General features: G+C 37.3%; 1 protein-coding gene across 1 annotated transcript in view; it reads left to right on the top strand.

The window, feature by feature from the left end:
• SULT6B1 (sulfotransferase family 6B member 1) overlaps nucleotides 1-15,634 on the top strand; it is a 72,042-nt gene extending 56,408 nt beyond the window's left edge. The window contains exons 6-7 of the transcript XR_015283541.1: nucleotides 11,108-11,190; nucleotides 14,112-15,634. The gene's annotated coding sequence lies outside the window, so the exon portion shown is untranslated. The remainder of the gene's footprint in view (nucleotides 1-11,107; nucleotides 11,191-14,111) is intronic.
• The last annotated feature ends 373 nt before the right edge of the window (nucleotides 15,635-16,007 follow it).

Here is a 16,007-nt window from a genome sequence, read left to right as displayed (position 1 = left end):
TTTCTGTTTTGCAGAAGGAAGGACTTCCCGTTTAGAAAGGTCTAGTGTGTGGTTTCCATTTCTTTCAAGCAGCTGCCTGTGTGCTCTTGTTTAATTATTATAAAAGCCAACATTTCATCTTAGAAACATGCTATTGAGACCCCAAGAAAATTTTTATATGACCAAAATTTGTTTATTTGAAGAATAAAATACTTGAAAATCTATGGAAGCAAAGAACGCAGCTTACATAGTCAACAACACAGGGTTACAAAAACATCAGGAGAGATCTGAGGCGTAAGCACTTGATAAACAATGTATGAAGTGAGACACAGTAAATAGAAACAGCAGCTGGAGATATGCATGCCTTAAGAATCACAAAAAAGAAACCAGTGTAGGTGATGAATTTTAACACAGCATTCTCAGATTACTGGCTTCTAAAAAAAGAGCTACCTTTTTGTTTATGATATTTTCATATCAAAAATTATATCCAATCTCTGAAGACTTAGATTTTGAAAGAATATACTCTGCCAGGTATGCATTTAGGATTCTGCTGATAAGGATAATTTTTAAAGTAATGATAAACTGAAATCCTATGTCGTTGAACAGGCTTATTTCTTATAGAATCTAGTAGAAACTACAAGTTTTCTGAATCTGTGTAGCCAATCCTAAGACCATATTCAGTTTTCTTTGGTCTGAACATGTAATAATCCCCAGAGAAATTGACTGCATAAGAATGGATGCCTGAAACAGACTGTTAAGAAAAAGTTGCAGAGGCTACACACAAAGCAGGCAGAAATGTAAGGACTTGGATGGAAAAGAGAAATGAGGACTGGTAGAGAAGGAACAAAAAGTATTCCAAACATATCAAAACATGACTAAAAAGAGGTTATGAAAACAGAAAAGTGTGTGGGGACTGAGGCTGTAGTTAGCTCAGCCAAGATACCTGTCCTTAGAATTTACAGTTAGAATAAACAACCTGTGCTGCATAAAAAAGTAGGAAAAATGGAATTTTAATGCGACACACCCCCCCCAACCCCCAACCCCCCTGGTTGTATGTGAATAAACTGAGTTTGTTGAATGTGAAGGCATCATAATTGGCTTTTTTTTCTTTCTTTTTTCTTTTTTTTTTGGCTGTGGCTATTTGCTGCTTCTTACATATCTAATTGAGGAGCAGATCTTCACCCTCTTATCTGGCTGCTCTGCTTTCCAGATTGCTGGAATGTCACTGCTTGACTCATGTTTGAGGTATGCCTTAGGGATGTGTGTGTTTAGAAACATTTAAAGAATTACCCCTTCTCTAGCCACCAAGAGTCAGTATAATCTCAGGTAGAAAACTGCAGGAAGCTATGCCAGAAAAGCCTGCTCTCTACAATTTATAGTTTAGACAACAGAACAAGCAAGTAAGTTTCATTGGTAGGCTTGGATTTAAAAGCCCTGACATTTCTGAAAGTGAAGGGAGGTGTGCAGAAAAGTTGGGTGAATAGGCTTGTATTTCTTCTCTAGATAAACAATCTAATGAAGATGCTTTCATGCTGTGCATCTAAAGGCTGCTTTAAAATTAGCAAGGCAGGAAATAATCTTCTTGCCCACAGTATGACACATGCATCTGCTATAGCACTAGTTTGGCTGATAAAGGAAGAAAATACCTTCTTAAAACAAAAAGAAGATTGGGTTTATATCTAATTGGCTCATTTACATTTAAAGGATAGTTCCGTCTGAAGTGCTTTCAATCAGAAATAAAAAAATCCTCACGGTTTTAATTTTGAGACTTACTTCTCATTCACCCTCTCAAGTGGTGGCCTGAGGCAAAGTGATTAGGTTTTGGGAATTTTTTGCTGGAAAAAACAGTAGTTTTGATTTTTGATAGTAGAGCTTCTGCATGGAGCAGTTTACTGGAAATAGTGTTTCTGCCTTTTTTTTTTTTTTTTTTTTTTTTTTTTTAGGTTTCAATGCTGAAGAGCATTTTCTGGGCAGTTTTTCCTGTTGAAATGGAGCACATAGTGCTTCAGCCTCCATTTCCTTCATAGGAGTGAGAGCTTTGATGATGATGATGTGTTCTTGTTTTCCTGCAGTCTTAGAGGTCTTTGGCCCAGTCATCAGGTGCAAATTCTTGTAGATTCAGCCTAGTACTTGTCTAAACTAAAATAAATATATGGATGGAAAACCATGCCGCTTTGAAAAAATCCTGTCACATTGTAGTATCATAGAATCAGCTAAGCTGGAAAAGACAAGACAATTCTAGGCTTTTTTGTTTTGTTTTGTTTTGTTTTGTTTTTTAACTCAAAGTTTCCTCTTGTGTCTGAACTTTTCCCATGGCTCCTCATTATGTTGCTCATAGCAGTTCCTACTTGTTGAAGTTTGTGCTTTATCCCAATTGCAGAGTTATGGAAACAACTCACCTTCTGGCTAGAAAACTGCAGATATTGTATATTTAATCAAACAGAGAACAGTCTAAGGCAGTGATAATAACTCACCACCTACACTTAGCAACTGAGGGTTCTCCGTTTTATGGAAGTGCAGTTGTCGTCACGGCTGACCTACAGTGAGATGAACTCAAATGACAGACAACAGTCATGCAAAGTAGTTTGTCTTCATGTTAGAACAAGATGGGAAAGTCTGTGAGTGGGATAACGAGTGACCCATTAGGAGTTTCTAAGGTGACTCTTGAGAAAGGTGTTTTCTCCCTATGCTCCAGAAAGGTTTTGTTTAGAGACATTTTCTTTTAGGTTTTCACGCTGCCGTCATTTTATCAGGATGTCTGTTTTCCAAAGGCCTAATCTCTCAAGGTTTTGAAGTGGCTTTGAGTGTTGAAAATTGTGATATCATCTCAGTATTGTTCAACAATTTACAGGATTGGATATTGGATACATAAAATGCACATTGAATCACTTGCATTCCCCTTTAAGAATTCTAGCTTTCAGGAATTTTGAAGAATCACATTCAGAAAATTTAGACCACTGTATAACATAAATGCCCAAAGTTATTTAAAGGCATTACTGCTAAGTGTTGTGATTTCTGCATGTTTATTCATCAGAACTACCCTTGATATGCTTGAGAGCATCAGCATTTAAAGTTACTTGGAGAATATGGAAAAGCATCTGGGAGACAAGTGATAGATTTAGAGCTATTTGTGGTGCCAGGGGATCACACGTATTTTAAGGGAATACCAATTGAATCTTTCATGAGTATAATGTATGTATGTGTGGGATGCAGGATGCTTACCTCTTGCCCTTAGTGCACCATCAAGTATTCAGGTTTCTTATATTCAATACTTAATGAGGGTGAGAAATACAAAAAGCTGAGTTGACTGCAAGGAAAAAACTTCATTTATTGTGAGAATTGCTCAGGATAATTTTATTTGCTTCTCAGTGAATTCTGTTCTATTCTGAAATAATAATCCCATAGAACCATAGGTAATTTTGGGGAAAAAAGCCCTCATACATTTGAGTGATGTATTTTATACAGACACATGGATAAGATAAAGAAAACAAAGAGAGGATAAAAGTAACCAAATGTGGAGCTGAAAATTTCTGTCCTATTCCCTTTCAATTAACTGCTTCACAAACTTCCAGGGCAAGGCTGCTTTTGTTTAATGTTTCATGATAAACAATTTTCAGCAACAGAAACACAGCAGTGCAAAAGACTCAGAAAGTGACTGGGAATCACAGAATGTCTGGCCCAGGAAGTAGAAGTGATCTCTACAGGCTGTAGGCTATGGATTTACCTTCTGGAGCTGCTTTTAGCTAAGAATGTCATTTTTGATAAATAGTGCCCATTGTATATTAGGAAAAATTGTGATAGTTGGGGGAAATGGAAGGCAGTGAGCATCAGAGAGGAAAAAAAGAGAATATTGAAAAGAAACTTTAATTATGTTGAATTCAGTTTCTGAGATGGAAAATAGCGGCATTATCTATCAGATTGTCGACCATCCATCATTCCTGTTCATCCACCCTCACCACTGGAACATTTGAAATGCATGGTCAAAGTGCCAAAGAGACACAGCTACAAAAATGAAGAAAGTTATATACCTTTAGCTCACTGCTAAGAGTAGCTAAAACAAAAAGTTTCTTATTAGACCCACTTAGTATTGTTCTCCTACTTTTAATTAGCCCAAACTTTATGTCTCAAAGTAGAGCTGGACTTCTACTTCAGAGAGAGAAATGTACATAAAAAGGTTTAGAGCTTTGCAGGCTTTAGATGTTAATCATTGACCCTAGATTTGAAAACATGCCCAACAGTGCTCAGTGATTTAGTGTTAATTACAAGTTTTTAAATTGCCATGCTTTAGGTAGAGATTAGTGGGAGTTTGGTCAAAGTTTCCAAAGGGATGACATGGTCCTAGTATTTAATGTTTAATTATTTTTTTGTCCAAACCAAGGTGATTCATAGTCATGAGTATATGGGAATGAGCTACTTTGCAGAGAATCACATTAGCCAGTGGTGCATTCCCTCCCAGAAAGATTTTAGCAGCCATTAAGACATAAATTTCATGTACTATGCTCTGATGAGTGCAAGAAACAACTGCAGATACTACTGAGTATTATAAACAGAGAATACAGATTAGGACTGTTTAGATTTGAATAACTAATCAGCACATAGAGGATGTAGGAAGAAAAAGCCTTTTATTTCAAAATGCAAAATATGTAGGAACTGTGACTAAAAAGTTTAATTAAACATTTGAAATGAAAGGTTGGTAAAAATAGCTGACTGGTACGCCCAGTTTAAGCATTGCTCTGGTGAGTAAATAAAAACGTTGCTCTGAACTGTAGCATTTTTAATAGTCACAATGCTGCTGCTGTGGATCTGCTGATAATTGCTGTTCTGTAAAACTGTCACAGGAGCAGAAGTGAAAAACAAGAGAGGGAGACTGAATGGCACAGACAAACCACTTAGAAGTTGCCTGGTTAATAACCTTAAAAAGTTGTCAGAGACAAAATCATGATTCCTTTATATTTTATAGGTAAAGAATGACTACAGGCATTGATTATTCTTTGGATATAGAGAATGAGGGATTTGTTGACTGTGAAAATAAATGAGATAATTCACTGATCAGAACTGATTCTATCTGCAGTAAAAAAACTGAGCAGTGCAAATGTATTAGCATGCCTTTTATCACTGGAGTGGTACAAGCAGTACACAAATATCTGGATGTCCTTCCTGGGATTGTGATGAGGCATTGGCATGCCAGTTTTCAAGTCCAGAGTTGTGTTCTTCTGGTAAAAGGCACTGATTAAATATGAAGCTTTGGAGTGGTGCTTGGGATAGACTGTTAAATTTCAGATTCCAAACCAGAAAGCAACTAGTGTTCATTACATATCAGATATTAAAAAATCAGATTTCATTTTATTGGCAGTCTCATAGCTAGTGCTAATTTTTAACACCTGTAAGGGTTAGAGCTTTATTTTGTTAAATAAACAGGTTAGGAGAGATGAATCAGCTCATACAGATCCTACAAAGGCTGGGATCAGAACTCGGGTTTTACAGGTCAATCTGTCCTGATTTTGAAGTCTCAGACAAACAAAACTGTATTAACAGTATGGGAAATTAGTATTACTCTTTTCTGATGTTCCAATCCACAGTATTTTTCATGCCTCTGGAAAAAAATCAGGTCTTTTAGAACAGTCCTAGTCACACAGCCACGATTAAAACATCCTCGTGAGAAAGAGGCTGGTTTGTTTTGCATTGTTATTTTCTGCTAAGTAACTTGGTACCTTGCTTCCTTATAAGAGTCATTGTGGTTTTAGATATATTGATGGTGTTTTTTCAATTAAATGATCTCAGCACTTCATCACTGCATTTCTCAGAGGTCAGGACTGACAAGAAGGTATTTTGTTGTAAGTGCTTTGCAGGAGTAGTGGAAAGGCAAAAAAAAACCCCAAATGGGTTCATTGATAGTATTAGCTCCTCTGTTTCAATTACAAATTGTTTATAATCCATCTGTGCCACTAGTGTCAAGGAATTATTTGTTTCATAAGGACTAGTTTAAGGACATGATGTTGGGAGGCTCCTGAGTGGAAAGTCAGAAGATAAAAATTTAAGGGAAATGTAAACATGACATACAGCTTGGTTTTACAAGTTTACAGCTTGGGTGAACCCTCTTTTTTTTTTTTTTAAATTTTTTTTTTTTTTCTTTCCCTCTCCTTATTTTTCTTTCAGTGGTACTGAAAGAATTGGATTTCTTGACTATGTGGTACAGTTTTCTGAGATCTGAACAATTCTTTCTGATGAAAAGGGGAAAAAATTATGATGTATAATAAACAGAAGGGCAAAATTTTCTCCTGTTGCTCCTGTGTAAATATGGAGCAAGAACCTTTCTTGATGTGCTAGAAATTGGTACTTGCGGAGGCCCACCAAAATGACTGTGATCACACTGTCAAGCAATCAGTTCCCACTGGTACAACACTGAAGCTTGCTAGTGGTGTATAGCAAAATGTCTGAATTAATGCCTGTAAAAGCCACATGATGTCTCTTAGGAACTGTTCTTACTTTACTTGTTAGCTTAAAATGTCTATTTTTCTATGCTTAGGTGATAAATTTGTAATTTCAATTTTACAGGGTCAAGCTTCCCATTTTGTAACTAACAATTGTGGTGTTGTGGTGTTTTTTCACTGTCTATGAATGTAATAAAGAAAAAAAATATAAGGGGCAGAAAAAAATAATATACCTTTTCCAGGAACCAGTGATGTTTTCTTTCCTAGGAGTGAAGCCCTAATTATTACCAGTCATGTCAAAGGGAATATTTCTCTGTTATCTTTCAGCACATATTAAGACACCTAGTTCTAAAGTGTTTCTGTTGGATCACATTAGGTTGATTAGAGGGCAGTTAAGCTCACTGCTCTTTTTGAGCTCTTGTACCATAGTTCTTTATCCTTTCCTTATGCTCCTGTCTTAGTGTGACATTAATTTTCACCATTTTCTAATTTTTGGTGGCTCATCTCAGAGTACCCTGAAGAAAATATTGACCAAACTGTGTAAGTACTGTAGATAATTTAAGGAACTTGACAATTAAACCTGCATGGCTTCTTACATGAAATGATAGAAAACTGCTTGTGATGGTAATTTTGGAAAATACAGTTAATGCTCCTAGATCTTTTGAGAAGAGGGAAGAGAAGTGACCAAAGAGGGAGTTTGAGAACACTGTGAAGGTTTGTGTAATGGACAAAGATCTGGCTGAGGAGAGAAAACTTGAACAAAGAGTAGCTGAGAGTCAGGCCAGCTGGGAGGGATAAAGAGCGTGAAGCTGAGCAGGCAACGGGCAGTAGCAGAAGTGCCCAGTGAGGGTGTATTTAGGTCCAGCTTATCACCATTCCCCTCTCCTGAGAGATAGAGAGTTGCAGTGATGATTTTATATCATAATCACAAAGACTTATAGTTACAGCCTCTGCTTCCTTACAGCTCTGAGAAATGCTTCAGCCTCATTAGATGTATGTGATTATTGACTGAACACATTGGTTGGGGGCATTTCTCTTCATTCATCTCATTATGCAAAAAATTATGGGAACCTTTTTTTTCTCCTTGCTTGAGATTTTTTCTTTTAGATGGGGCACTGGGTAGGAATGATGAAAAACAGATGCAGCACAACTATTTTGGGAGGGCAGAAATTTTCTAGCTTGTTTCTCAAAGTGAGCTGATGTGTAGGTAGCCTAGCAGACCCCAGTGTTGGTGGGCCCTCACAGCAGTGGGGGCCTTTGCCTGAGCCCTTTTGAATGGGAGAGACCTGCAGGAAAGAAATCTCCTAGAGGCTGTCCCTGACTGAGGGCTGTTTCCAGACTGTACTCCAGATAAATGGTTCTTCCTGTGTTTTACTGCTTATTGCATTTAAGGACTGTGTATCCCTGATCCTCTTGTGTTGAGCAGACCACTGAACATCTCTTCACTGGCCATACCTGACAGATGCATGAACTTTGGTACTACAATAAAACCAGAAACATGCATAAGGGACATCCCCTCTCAATGGCACATATGAGATACCCTATAAAAGGAGCAGATGACAGTCTGCCAGAGAAGAGAAGCTGTAGCTTGGAGCTACCACAATTAATTCCCTTTCTAACTTGTAACTAGATCACAGATGTATTGCAAGAAAGCCCAGACTAGAATCACTCTCAGAAGATTAGGTTATAGGGCGGGAAGTCAGAGTGTGCATGGCAAGGGACAGGGAAATTTGTATTCTGTGCTTTACAGCATTATATACCACAACATTTAAAAAGAAAACAAAAAAAAAAAAAAGCAGATTCATTTGACTGACTGGTAAAATACTGATCTTCCAGTGAGGAAGCAGACCTGTTTTTTTTTTTTTGTTTGTTTGTTTTGGTTTTTTTTTAAGTTTTTTTAATGACATAAAGCTGTATCTTAACCAACGTTTAAAAACCTGCCATTTTATTTTTAAAGTAAGCTTTCAAAATTGCCCAGTACAAAAGCAAAGGAAAGAAAGCCAAGGTTCATTTTTTTCCCTTTTTCCATATCATTAAGATAAATGCAGCTTCTGCAAACATTGAAATGACGGGAACATTGATGGTATTCAACAAATGAGCAAGCTTGAATCAAAACTTAAGTCTTAAAACCTGAAAGCATGGAAGAACTATACTTCAAAATCTAACTTTGTAGTTTTAATTAACAGTTAATTGAGCTGATAGTTAAACAAGTCCATGTCATGCTGTGCAAGAGAAAGAGGTTATATTAAAGCTGCTGAAATGAATTTTAAGAAAAGATGTCTGAATCTCACAGTATGTAACCTTAACCTTCAGAATGTTAGCACAGCTTTTGTTGCACAGGCTGAAAGGTTAAAAACTGTGGGGGAAACTTCTCCTTGACACTAAGAAACACCTGTTCTCACAAGATAGAATTTAGTGCATTGCTGGAAGAGGCTTTACATTTCTGGCAAACAGTAACCCTGCTCAAATAATGGAGAGGTTTAATAATCTAAATAGATGGAAATTTTTTGTGTCTCTCAGTGATGTGACTCTGTAGGAAGAGGAGGGGAAAAAAACCCCATCTCCTTAGAACTACATCACCATCAGAAGATATCCTTAGCCGAGTCAGCTCCTCCCAGGAGTGCCTTGTTACTAATTACATCCCTTCTGCAGGAATCTGATTTAGAGAGAATGGTTTATGACATTATTTTTGCTTGATTCAAGTAAAGAGTTAATTTGGTCAAGTGGATAAACTAGCAAAGACTCAAAGCAAAAACTTGTGAAAGAAATTTTTCCTTGTAAATATGACTGAAGTGTAATTTATATTGTTGTGTGTTCACTTTGGCATTTGTTTACAGGGCTGTGGCATGTCTTGTCAATGCCAAGAATGGGATTAATACTGTAGGACTGCAGCTCTCAAAAATGGATAGACAATCAAGTCCTAAGAGGAAGAAAAGACAGACAAGCTATGATTTGGGTCAAAAAAATTATGACCGAAGTCTAATTTCCAATAGAACTTCTCTCCTCCTCCTTCTCTCCTCCACCCTCTCAGTGTTTATACACTTGGTTTCCAACCAAAAGAGGTGGGAGCTGAGGTCTGCACGAACTGAAAACTACGATTTCTGTTTATTTTCAGATGAGCTGCTGAAAATAGGGTGAAGTAATCTATGATTTGAAAGTTCTTATCCTGGAAGAACGCAGTAGTTAACAGAGTAGTTTTTTTCTTAAAACTTGTATTTTGTGCTCAGACACTTGATCATTCAAGTAATTTGAGTGTCTGCATGCCTCCCTGATCTGGATGAGGCAGATGTTTGGTGATTGCTGTAATGGTATATCTGTTCTTCAGTGAAAATATTTCCTTTGATTTGTGGTGCAGTAAATAGCTTATCAATGCCTAGCACAAAATTGTTATCCTTATCTCTTTGTAGATGTGTGTCCCCTCTAAGCCTAATGGATATTTCAAATCAGTGATTGCTAACATAGTTTGACAAAATAAACTGAATATCATTACAAAAAATGATTGCTGCTAGCCAGGATATTACAGCATTACTCACCTCTACTTTCTGATGTTTTAATGGCACTTTGAGTGATAGATAATGAGGAATGGCAGAAGGCAATGCATTGCAGCCAACAGAGAGGCTGTGGTTTTCTGGTACCGATATTAACAGCTGTGCTCAGACCATTAATATCAGTATTTGTTCACAGCTCCATGGTGGTAAGGCAGTCAAGGCATTGCCTGCTCTTTTTTTAAAGTGACAAATGCAAGTTTTCAAATCCTCATGGAACACTGACTTTTCAAAATGACTTCTATTCCTGAGAACTGTGCAATGTACTCTTTGCAATAGTTTTTGTCTTTTCAGTAATAATGTGCTATAACAAACTGAAAGTGTAATTTCTCTGGATTTGAACTTTTCAGCTGATTATAAGCTCTGTTTGAAGGGTCATATATGGGATTTCTCATGTGTTGATTTGTTGCAGTATAATTTAAAAATGCTACTTAATTACTAATTTTTCTTTTCCCATCTGGACATCTATCAGTCTGTTGTGCATCCACTTACCAGTTTTCATAGACTTGCAAGAGTTTATGAATCTTTGATGTGTCTTTGTTGATCTCAAATGTACTTGAAAAATATAATGGGGAAGACACTATGTAAAAATCTAACAAAATGTCTTAAGTCCTTTGAAACCAGACATAAAAAACTGCATCCTTGCAAGGTCTCACCCCATGTCTCGCTGACTTCTGTATCTTCTCTTTCACAGAGAATAATGTAAATGTTATCTGAGTTTTTATTTGTTTGTTTGTTATTTCCTCAGTAAAAGGATATGTATTGTGATGGGTCATAGCAGTGGCAGCAGCAAGCCAGAAAGTTTCCTTTTTTTTGGGAATCTGCAGAGAGAGGGCAGCCTGCCAGACTTGTAAGCAGCACCTTCCAAGCATCTACTGCAAGATTATATATACCTGTTGTGGAAGATGTTGCATACATGTAATAACGAAATAGTACCTTTATTATTTACTGCCTCAGCAGCTACATAGCCATTTACTAGGGAGTCATGTGACCAGGGACCAAATAGGCAAACTGATTTGTGACAAAATTATTAAAATTAAAAGCTAAGCTTTTATGCTTGTCTAGCTAATGGTCTACAGTACCTGGAGGTGGTTAATCATGATTTAGAAGAATGTTAAATAATCTCTGCTTCCTTCTGTGGTTTTTGTTCAGGAACTGTTGTGCACATCCTGCTGTCAGCAGATAAGCTGTGTTTCCTGTGTTAGTCAGGGAGGCATTTTGACCTGTGTTTCTGGGTAAGTTCGAAGGTGTAAGTTTTTTTTTTTTTTTCTTTTTTCTTTTTCCTTTTCTGGTAGTCTTGAGAAGCAACATGAACTTTGATTTTCCTACATGAAAGAATCAAAGATTTTATATTCTCACAAACAAGATGCTTGTGGATTCGTAGCACCATGAGGATAACTTCAGTCTGTTTTGTGATTTTGCTTCATCTGTTGGGCTGTTTTATTTTATATCCAGTTATGCTTCTGTTTCAGAGTAGCTTATCTATATTGCAATAGCATTTAGTTTTTCACTTCTCTTTCATATATAGTAATTTGGGAGGCATCTTCTGTGTCACACTTTTGAAAGTACATGCTGTGTAAGTTTGTAGGAAGTCCAGCAATCAGTACACCTTTCTTCCAAAGTTTAATTAAAGTATTTGATCTTCTGTGTATGAAGCTTTGCTTCCCCAGAAAAGTTTCAGACTCTACAAGTGTGAATTGTGATCCATTATTGGGTACTAATTCTTCTGGGCTCCACTCTGTGGGAAAGGGTGGACAGCAAAGTAATTACAGCAGCAAGTGTTACTTGTGACGTAAATGCTGTTTCTGGCCATTTATTGAAGCAATCTCTCAGCGTGATGGCAAAGCAGAAGTCAGTGGTGCATGAACAAACAGGTCTTTGATATCAGTACCTTACCCACAATGAATCACATAAAGGGACAGGCTGCAATGGTGATGCCAAAGCTCTGCTGCTTTGCCAGGAGACTGATGATAGGAGTCCTACAGTTGCTCTTTTGTTCTGACAGTCCCTTGACATGAATTGTAATCCAGATGGAGAAATTATCACTGTATATTTTTTAATTCTCTAGAATAATAAAACACTGACCAGCTTGAACCACTGCTTCCTGATGGGGAAGGGTTACAGAATAGTTGGAGCAGTAGCTAGGTAGAGGTGGATAAGGGGGTTTGGAACTAGCAGATCTTGTGGGCAAGATGCTGTGTCATTTTTGTAGAACTGGCCTAATTAAAGTAGGAATACTTGGTGGCTCTATAAATAACAGCACTAAGCCATAAATCTGTAACCCTAAAGTATGTGCTTTTCTCTATCTAAAATGGAATGCTCTTTTCCGTTTCTTCAAGTGGTCTGGGTTCAAATGCAATGCTGTTTTCAGTGTCCTGTAGATTTTCGCAAGTTTTGCAGGAGCCCACATTCACAGATGGAGGCAGTGGCAGTCACAATAATGTGCAATAACATTGCACACTAAACCTGGCTGTTTGCAAATCAACATTTCAGTGCCTCAAGTCTTTGCAGTTCCACAAAGTTTTACTCTAAACAGTTGTGCAGCAGACGCATAGTTAAGGAAAAATACACCATGCTGTACAATTTAAGATTGTACAGAATATAGTCGTGATCTTGGTGGGGATGAAACTTTTCTAATTTGTTAATTTTGAATTTTACCCTTATTGGAGACAATAAGCACAAAACCAGAGAATTCTTCCAGGCTACAGGGCTTAAGAAACCTTTCCTAATTAAACACCATTATTTTGATGTCAGCCGTTAGACACTGGGAAACATCGCTATCGTTGTTTCAAAAGCTTTGGGCAGGGGATTAAATCTGTAGCATATCCATTTGAAGTAGACAAATCTATCAAGTGAGCTAACTGCTGTGATGATCTGTCTGCTCTTGCACGACAATATGTAGCAGCACACAGTCTACCAGGGTAAATGATGTCTTTGTGCAGATTGCAAATATGACTTCTGACTTTTTAAATGTAAATATTTCTATTGTATAAATCACACAGAAGACTGGATTTTGTTTCTGTGAACAAACCCTTTACATGGCAATGTTTTCTCCAGTACTCTCTGTTACAGTCACTGACATTAGTCTGTTACAGCAGCATAAAGTGCTGCTAGAATATTACAGCAAGTAGGTATTTCCATGTTTCCCATAACTATGCACAATATGAAATACAGCAAGTGTACTGTCTGGGTAAAAATCATATGCTTGTACCAACCAAGCATAGAAATCAGCTCCCCAGATCACTGACGGCATATAGTGGAGGGTCAGCAAGTGACAAACCTCAAAAGCATTGCAAGTGAATTCAGGTAACTGAGAGACATAGAACTGCTGTTCGACATGAATTAATCACTGGTGTCTGTCCTTCTGATGTAGCAGAAATATGAGTTCCTAACACAATGTACATTGGAATATTTATGTATAAACTTAAGAGGCATGTCTGGAGCAGTAACTTCATTTACCTGTTTTTACAGGAAGCAACACACCATACTCAGAAAAATGCTGAATTTTTCTTCAGTGTTTATACCCAAATTTCATTGCATTATCTCCAGGGTCATAAACAATGTATTGTGCAGACTAGAGCAACAAACTGATTTTCCTTGCAATGTTTCAGTTTGCAGAACCCATGGTTTGATTTTTTGCACTGTTGTAATTTTCCATAGTATTCTTTACCCTGTCTTCTAGGCTGCCTAGTTTGAGCAATGCCTCATATCCCATAACTGACCACTTCTTTTCTGTTGCTGACTCAATCTGAGCAGCAGTGATTTTAGACTTCTGTGACTAAGCAATTTTCAATACAAATTGTAATTTGAAGCTAGATTTCAAAGCATTTAATCTTCCATGCTTTCAAGCTTGTAGATGACAGTGATATTAGCAATGCAGCAACCTAGTTTTCCTACTTTACTCACTTTATCCTTATGCTGATGTAACTCATTGTACCCAGGGTATGATATTTGCCCTGCAAGTGAAATGTCCTTAAATGTACGTGTAGGTATCATGTACATGCATGTTGTGTGTATATATCATCAGCAAGAGGAAATACACACAGCATATACTGAGCTTTGGCTTCAAAAGTTCAAGAGTTTAAAGAATGTGAGAGCATGTTTTACTTCCTCAGAAAGATGACTGCCATTAATTTCAATTACATTGCTTTCCAAGATTCCAGCTCCAGGAGTAGAAGGAAATTGCAGGTTCTCTGAATTCGCAGAAATGATCCAGAGAAGTGGATGGACAGAGAAAACCCAGGTAGTCCAGAGCCCCATACAAAGAAAGATAGTCTATAGAAGTCCATTTCTGAATCCCTTCTCACATCTGAACACTGTCACATAATGCTTCACCAAGTCTGAAGTACCCCATAATAACTGGAATTACCTATAGTACTGTTCTGAGATTCCTCCTGCCTACTTCAAGATAAACTGAAAGCTCACTGTTGGAAATAAACCACATAGACAACATTTTACACTGATCTCTAAAATCAGAGTGAGGGGGACAGAAGAAGCCAATGCAAAGAGATAGTTCATATTAAAATAAATATGATTTCTACTTGATTAATAGCCTTTTGGTTTTGGAAGAAATACTTCCAAAGTTCATTTATCAAACTTGCATCTAAAATGTTTCACAAATGCATTAATAGATCCAGCGCAATTTTGTGAGCAACCATTCATTTCATGAAGATGAAGAATACCATCATCTTACGGAGTATATGCCAAGGGAGATTCTTCTATATATTTCACCTGAATGTGGCTTCCTACAATCATTGTTAATTTACTAAGATTTGAAGACAAAAGAATGCTATAAATCCATTCTGAAGGAAAGTAAACTTGCTAGGTTGAAGAACTGTATTGATCACAAGTCTTTATACTTTTACTCTGTAGAAGAAAAGGGTGTGGGGAATGTGTTTTTAAGATTTGTTTTATGGCTCATTAGTCTGCTCCGATTTTGATTGGTAGCAAATTCAACTAATTTCTCTTAAGTCAAGTATGTTTTGCCTGTGAGGGAAATTGGTGAGTGATCTCTCCCTGCCCTTATCTCAACTCATGAGCTTTTTGTTATATTTTCTATATATATTTCATGAGCTATTTGTTATATTTTCTCTCCCCTGTCCTGCTGAGGAGGGAAGTGATGGAACGGTTTTAGTGGGCACCTGGTGTCCAGCCCAGGTCAAACCGCCACACCATGATAGTTATGATCTGGCTGAAATCTTTTCCCACAGTGTTTAAACCTGACAATTACAAACTGGCTGTAAGACCTGTAATCCTAGAAAGTAGGGATGAGTCAGCCTTGTTCCAGTGCCTGTATGTTTGGAGATCCTGACCAGAAGCCAAACAACAGACTACTGCACACTTACTGTTCCCAACATCAAAATAAACACCTTAAACAAGCAAAGTCTGTTAGCAATTTTGTTTCTTTCACAAACTCAACCTCCCTTTTAAACGTGAATAGGACAATGCATATAGAAAAAACTTAAAAAGCAGCTCCGGTGTCCATTCCATTTTTTAAAGTAAGCCACATAGTTTACATATTCCTATAAACCATATGTAGTGGTTTGTTTCATATTGCATTTGGGAGGGTATTCTTTGGATTAATCTTTGACTCACGTTTATATAACTTCTGCAATAACTGCTTTATCATGGTTACATAGTTACCATTACAATTTAACCTCAGGTAAAAAGAAATAAAAATCTCATAACTCTGTACAATTTTTCTGCCTAATAAATCTGGTGATCATGGCTTTATATTTTCTACCTCAGATAATACAAAGTCAGTTCCTATTTTCCAATAACACGGACTGAATTAATGCGTTCTCAGTCAAAAGTAACTATCTCCTGGATCCTCCTGCCTATAATTCATTTTTCAATGCAAGTAGAAAAACTTCTAATAATAATTAAGGGGGGGGAACTACCACTTGGACTTTTCTGCCTGTAGTACACAGAGCACAAATGAAATCAACACTTCCTACCATGAAGACTCTTGTTCAGAAGCAGGTAAAGGGCTGGATACAGAACAGTGAGGTGCAGTGTCCTGAATGTCCTAGTGTGGACAGGCTGCTTTCCA

Source organism: Cyanistes caeruleus, chromosome 2 (genome assembly GCF_971803275.1).
Source record: "Cyanistes caeruleus chromosome 2, bCyaCae1.hap1.1, whole genome shotgun sequence".
Lineage (NCBI taxonomy): Eukaryota > Metazoa > Chordata > Aves > Passeriformes > Paridae > Cyanistes > Cyanistes caeruleus.
Note: the sequence above shows the minus strand (reverse complement) of the source record. Positions and strands in the feature narration are given on the sequence as shown.